Source organism: Silurus meridionalis, chromosome 28 (genome assembly GCF_014805685.1).
Source record: "Silurus meridionalis isolate SWU-2019-XX chromosome 28, ASM1480568v1, whole genome shotgun sequence".
NCBI classification, from domain to species: Eukaryota; Metazoa; Chordata; class Actinopteri; order Siluriformes; family Siluridae; genus Silurus; species Silurus meridionalis.
The window spans coordinates 12,778,717-12,786,284 of record NC_060911.1 but is presented as its reverse complement, the minus strand read 5'-3'; positions in this window follow the sequence as shown (position 1 = coordinate 12,786,284).

The window sequence follows — 7,568 nt, the reverse complement described above, 5'->3', positions numbered from 1 at the left end:
TTTAAGAGTGAAAGTGGATTTCCACACTTTTTCAAGTTCCCACTCAAAGCACAAGTTCGCTGCTTATGGATTTTTTCGTCATTTTGCAAAAAAGAAGCTTAAAAAACGAATTCATTTAAATTGTGTTTTTTTTTTTAATTGTTTTTAAATATTGTATTTCTAGTTTATATTGTATTGGCAGACCCCTTTCCCAATGGCCAGTGGTATATGGGTGCAGTTGTGTATTCGGCTAAAGAGAACATCCCAGTCTGGAGACCTCCTCCAAGGTCCCTTCATCACAATATTTCATAAAGATATACATTTCTAAAAGATCAAGTAGAAGACCTCGAATGGAGGTGGAGGCGGAAGAGTAGATGATAGGGCAGCAGGTTGCAGGAGGAAGAGTAGATGATAGGAGGGGGGGAGGAAGAGTAGATGATAGGAGGGGGGAGGAGAGTAGATGATGGGACAGGAGAGGGAGAGTAGATTGGGGGAAGAAAGAGTAGCTGGAGGAGGTCCTGTCCTCAGAAGAGGTAGGGAAGGAGGAAGAAAGAGAAGAGGTGGGGAAGGGATCTGTTTATTTTCTTCTCGCCCTACCCTCTGCCTTCCTCCATCTACCCAGCCTTCCTCCCTTCCTCCCTCCATCTACCCCGCCTTCCTCCCAGCCTTCCTCCATCCACTAGTCCTGTCCTCCCTTCTCCCAAACTCAGGACAGGACATCCCCCACCTCTTCTATTCCCCCCTTTATGTTCCACTCTTCCTCCCCTCCCCCATCATCTACTCTTCCTCCCCTCCTCGGCTGCCCTATCTTCTACCCCTTCCCATCATCATCTACTTCTCCTCCTATCATCTACTCTTCCTCCTATCATCTACTTTTCCTCCTCCCCCATCATATATTATTTTACCACTTACTCCTCTCTACTGTACTTCTTACTTAACTTTGACACAGACAGACAGACAGAGACGGTGCACAGACGAGGTCGGATTCAAACTGAGAATCTCACACATGAAAGGCACGGCTCTTACCACTGAGCCACTGAGTCCTGCACGACACACTTCCTTTCTGGGCCGTGTTTATCTTTGTTAAATGCCTGAGTTTAATTTTAGAATATAAAATATGAGCGGAAAGGAAGAGTGTCATGTGGTTCAGTGGTAAGAGTCGTGCCTCTCATGTGTGAGGTTCTCAGTTTAAATCCCACCTTGTCTCTGCAGTGTGTGTGTGTGTGTGTAAGAAGTAGATGGGAATAGTTGGTAGAAGAGAATATGATGATAATAAACAGATCTACGTTTAAGGCCACGTGTCTGAACATTTATTTAGACACCTGACCATACCTTTAGTGTCTGAAGTTTTCAACAGGATACACACCTTTTAGAGCAGCACAAAACTTCCCAAACACTCACACACTAACACTGATGAGAAGCAGGTGATCGTCCAAAGAAGGGAGTCTCTGATCTCACAATAACGGACAAACGATTTGAGTGTTCAAAAAAATGCCTATCAATGTGACGGACTCAAAGCTTCAAACAAAGACCTGTGGTTATTATATATTTTTCTTTTTAGAACAATAAAACCCAAATCAGAGCATCAGAATGAAATGTAATCTTTACTGAGTATTTGAATGGCTGCAGTTTTTCTAAAGATCGATCACCTTATACAGATTCCAGAATCCACATTGATACTGTATACAGGTTTACATTGATCTGGAACATTCCTCAGTGCTTAAACAGGAAACAACAATAATGCTATTGATAATTGTGGGCTTGTGTTCCCACAGACTTTAACTTTTCCAAATATCCCAAAAAACTGTTTAAAATACATGTTTAAAAACCTGCTACCTTCTACAGGTAACTCCTCCTGTCTCAGGAGCAGTGAAAGAGAGAGAGAGAGCGAGAGAGAGAGAGAGAGAGAGAGAGATTGTACACTGGATCAGGAAGATAATATGGGTGTGTTATACACTGTACTGTAACTTTAATGTTAATAAAACTGGTCTCGCATACACACGCGCACACACACTTGGACCATTGTAGTGTTACATGAGTGAGCAGGGTGACAGAGCTTTCACCACAAACCCATATTAAAATGTATTAAAATGCACATTAATATATTCAAATATTTATAACATTAATATATTAGAGTGAGCTGCTCTGAAACAGAGTTCAGAGTTTGAGAGTTCAGACTGAAGTTGACACAATCAGTTACACAAGAAACCGGGATTTGTGATCATTTAAAAGAAGCTGAATAGGTGAATCTCAGCATGAAGAAATAAGTCTTAGACAGACAGCCGAACTCCCCCCAGGCAGGGACTGCTGATCAAAACATCACGATCAGTAGAACCGTGGACAAAAACAGTTGGAATTTGGATTAGTTTACAGGACATGTGAAGGCTGGAGAAAGGTAAATGTAATTGAGACGTCCAGCGCAGACGAGATCCAAACACCAGTGTGTTTTCTTTTCATGTGTTCGTGAATCACTGTGGAACTTCCATTCCACACGGGCTCCGATTTGCATAACTTCCAGGTACAGTTTTCTTTTTTGTGTTTAATTGAAAATGCTCTCATGCCTTATCGATTATTAACGATTTTTATCAGTTGTCACAGCTCTAAAATAAAGTCAGAATCGTAAGATTCTCTCCGTTCCTCCATTTTTTCATTCTGCAGTGTCATCTGTGTTTACTAGTCCAGAACGCTCCAGAGTTCAGCGGGTGGTGACAGTAATAAAGCTCCGGGGTGAAACAATTCTCCGTGTGTAGTTAAATGGACTTAACGAATAATTCACGCAAAAAATTACACCAAAACGATGTACCATGCCTGAGATTGACTTCCAGTGAGATCCAATGTGTTTATTCCGTGACAACGGAGAAATCATCAGACTCTCAACCTTGGAAACAGCTTTTGGAGGAACAAGCGCATGCTCATCAGCCTCTTGCGCTCATAGACCTAAAGCCAATACCTTCACAAAAGCCAACAAAATTCTAAAGAAAATAAATACATGTAAATATGGAAACAAAAATCACCCCAGAGAACAAATAATTCTCCTATCTATCGACATTCCTTCTACACTTCTACACATTATATGATGCCAAAACGTGCATAAAATTAATATTTCTTATAAAACATTAGAACATGGTTTAATAAACAAATGCATAAAAGTAACGGCATCCACATGCATCTGCATTAAAACCTTCTTATATTGTGCTTCAGACTAAACACATCCAAATTAAACCCATATTTAGTAACTTGTACAGGCCGTGTCATGTGCGTTAACCTGAACATGGAACGTTAGCGCGGATTTCAGTTACTTCCTCAATGCTCCATGTACATCACACACACTTTCATTAAACAACTCGATCTCGTTTTATAACAAATTTATTACAGGAAAAAAACATACCTGCAACCTGTGTTCTCTTTTTCTGGCATTCAGCAAACACACAATGCTGATTAATTAGTGCACGATGGACAATCGTGTAATATTTTAACATAATAAACCTCACAAATCTACGATGCCACATTAGGGCCAATATGGGATTAAAAATAATCACATAAATAAATAAATAAAAATAAAAACACAGTTGGGGTGGACGGGGAATTCCGACTCAAAATTTCCCAGTTCAAAACTAAAAATATATTTAAAAAAAATGACATATGACATATATACATACAGTGGAACCCGGTTATGTCGATGTCGAACCCTAGGGGGTCGCCAAAAAGCATCGAGGTAACCGATGATCGAGATAAACGAAAATCAAAATGGCGACAATATATTAACGTGCTTGAAATTTCTTTATGTACATGATGTGCGTTAATAAATGAAAACGTGCATGCACGTGTTTTTGAAGGTTTTTTTTTACACAACAGCGTTGCTGTGATTTGTTTGATGAAGGCATGCTATAAAAATGTACATACATGTTTGTTACTATCAGGAATCCACCTGCCACCCCCCCTTCAGCGTGTTAAGTGTTTTCTCGGCCGCTTTCTCTGAAGCTCCCGGCTTCAATCGCGCACATATGGTGCTCGTTTAGCATCATCACCAGCTCCTATTTAAACTTCCACACTCTCACTGTCCGTTATTGTTGGTATATGTTGGTTCCCGGCGGTCGTTGTTATCGCTCATGCGTATCCCGGTACGTGCCTTCCCACCGGCACTCTCTCAACGGCTGCGCTTTTCTTCCCAAAGCGCACATGATTCCCCGATCCTGCCGGTGTTCATTCTATGCTTTTGCTGCTCATCCCACGTTCCGCGCCGCCAAGCGCGGCTTTCGCCTCCCGTTCATCGCATAACATTAAACAACAAAAGGCATATGTGCACTAACTAACAGCAGAGATTCACCAGTATACAATACAACACCTGTAGCATCTGTAAAGCTTGATTTTTCCGCCACTTTCGCAAGTTCTTCTGCGGCTGCACGGTGCCGATCGAGATAACCGACGTTAAATGGCAAATTTTGCCCCCTTGTGCTTGAGATATTAGGGTTCGTCGACATAACCAATAAAAAATGCTTAGACAAAGCGAGAATTTGGCGGTTCCACTTCAAAAACGTCGACTTAATAGGGTTGTCAAGTTAACCGAGGTCGAGATAAGTGGGTTCCACTGTATGTACTGTATATATATAAAAGAATATTGCGAGAAATTCTCGAGTTGTTTTGGGGGGTTATTTTATCCCATATTGGCCCTAATACACCATACATCTCAAACAATTGCAATAACCTGGAAGCATATTTGTGTATCCAGCAGTGAAACAGAGGATTTTAGAACACGTGCTGAACAAACCAGAAAACTGTTTGGAAGGAGAAGCTCTCAATGCGCATGCTCATTAGCCTCGCGCGCTCAAAAACTGAGGCTGAGGCTGATACATTCACACGTGCAGCGCGGAGATTTCCAGGTGTCACACCAATGACGCTCCCACCCAAACAAAACACGAATATAGGTTCCCCTTTCTGAACAACGGACCCCCTTAACCTTTTTATTCAGGAAATTCAGGGATTAATTTCTATTAAAATAGCTAAACATTCTAAACACAATTCCACACAAAAGAAGCATTCAAAATAAAGAAACAAATCCGCACATTACCTTCAACCCACACTCTCATATGTAAAATGTTCACCAAAACACTGCATGCCTTTAGACCTTCAAGATCTGCTCATTTACCTAAGAAAGACTTTGACCAAACAAATATTTTTTAAACATCTTCTCACCTGTTTTATGTCTTTACAAAAGTTCTTTAGACTAAAAATGTCACATTTGTACTTTTTTGTCCACAGAACAGAGAATTTCTAAGGTGGAAGAAGACTGTTTTCGCAATATGGATATGTTTTTTTTAAAAGAAAAGTTGGTGTCTAAAATAACTCCCAGGTCTTTTACTGTTGAACTAGTATTTACAGAACATCCTTCTAAATGTAAATTAAAATCCTGGAGCTTCTGTGTACTGGTTTTTGGGCTGATGAGGAAAATTCAGAGAGAGATGTAGACTTGGTCTGTAGATTGATAGTTCATTTGAATCCAAATTAGTTTTGTTTAATGAGGGTTTTAGGGACTTGACCTAAAGATAGTGAGGAGTTAATAATATCAAGAACATGCCCACCAGCTGTAACACTTCTTTCAGTAATTTAGTTGGAATAGGATCTAACAGACATGTTGGTTTGGATTTGGTAATAAGATCATACAGCTCTTCCTGTCCTGTACTTGTAAAGCATTACACTGGATCACGAGATAAAAATCTGAAAATCACTTACTTCAACTGCATCAATTTTTCATTCTTTCCCTCATTCAAGGTCTTCTACTTTATCTTTTAGGAAGAAATGTATATCTTTATGGAATATTGTGATGAAGGGACCTTGGAGGAGGTCTCCAGACTGGGATTGCAGGAGCATGTAATCAGATTGTACTGCAAGCAGATCACTACAGCGATCAACGTACATATACACATATATATTTATTTATTTTTAAAATATATATAAATATAAAATGTATTTTAAATAAGTATATATATATATATATATATATATATATATATATATATATATATATATATATATATATATATATATAAAATTATATTTTTTTTTTCCAGTTTTGGATATTTAAGAATTATTTCTAAACTAAACCAGTAACAGTAGACATTAGTAGGTTTTTTACTTTTATTTACATTGTGCCCATTTACTTGTATAAATCCTTGTACAAGTCTTGTATGGGCTGTCAAAATTAACGCAAATACATTTGAACAGCATTAATTGTATTAACTTGCGATTAATGCAGCGCACATTTTGACCATTTTTATTAAAAATATGAATAAATATATGAGGCGCAATTAAAACCTTCAGGGAACCTCACATTTATTTACGACATCCTTTCAGATATTTAAAAAGTAATGACTAAACATTTTTTTACTGATTCGCCACGTCTCAAATAAAGCAGCAAAATCTGCCATGATGCACACATCTGACAATTAATGCCGTGTGTGTGTGTGTGTATATATATATATATATATATATATATATATATATATATATATATATATATATATATATATATATATATATAAATAAAAATAAACACATACACACCATCCACCCCAAAAAAAATAGTCACACATACTAATAATTTATTGGACCACCTTTAGCTTTGATTACGGCACTTATTCAATGTGGCACCATTTCGATTAGCTTCTGCAATGTCACAACATTTATTCCTTCTCAGAGTTGCAGTCATTTTTTACCAAGATCTTGTATTGATAATAAGAGAGACGGACCGGATTCTCAATGGGGTTAAGGTCTGGACTCTGTGGTGGCCAATCCATGTGTGAAGATGATGTCTCATGCTCCCTGAACCACAAAACACAAATTGAGCCTGATGAATCCTGGCAGTGTCATCTTGGAATCTGCCTGTGCCATCAGGGAAAAAAAAATCCATAAATAGAATAAACTGGTCATTCAGTATATTCAGGTAGTCAGCTGATTTCATTCTTACGGCACATAACGTTGCTGAACCCGAGACCTGACCAACTGCAGCAACCTCAGATCATAGCACTGCCCCCACAGGCTTGTACAGCAGGCACATGATGCGCCTCTCACTCTGCAACAGGGTCAATCTGGACTCATCAGACCACGTGACCTTCTTCCATTGCTCCAGAGTCCAATCTTTATGCTCCCTAGCATATTCAAGCCTTTTTTTCTAAACAGACTCACTGATCAGTGTTTTTCTTAAGGCTACACAGCGGTCTAGTCCCAATCCCTTTACATTGTGCATGTGAAAATGCACTTTCACTATTAAACATAGCCGCGAGTTCTACTGTTGTTTTTTTTTTTACAGTTTAATTTTACTGAACGTTTAAAGTATCGCCGATCACTATCGTTCAAGATTTTTTCCCCCACCACATTTTTTCCTCGAAGATGATGATTTCCCCACTATCCTTCCCATTTGTATTTATGCGTTCGAGTTCTTAACCCAATATCAGTTAACTTAAGTAGTAATCTCTTTAAATTAACGTCTTTTCCACAGCCACAAGATTAGATGGTTGTTTAAGAAACAAGAAGCTACTTACTGCATTAGTTTGGGATCAATAACTTGTTGCCAGCTAAAACAATCATCCATG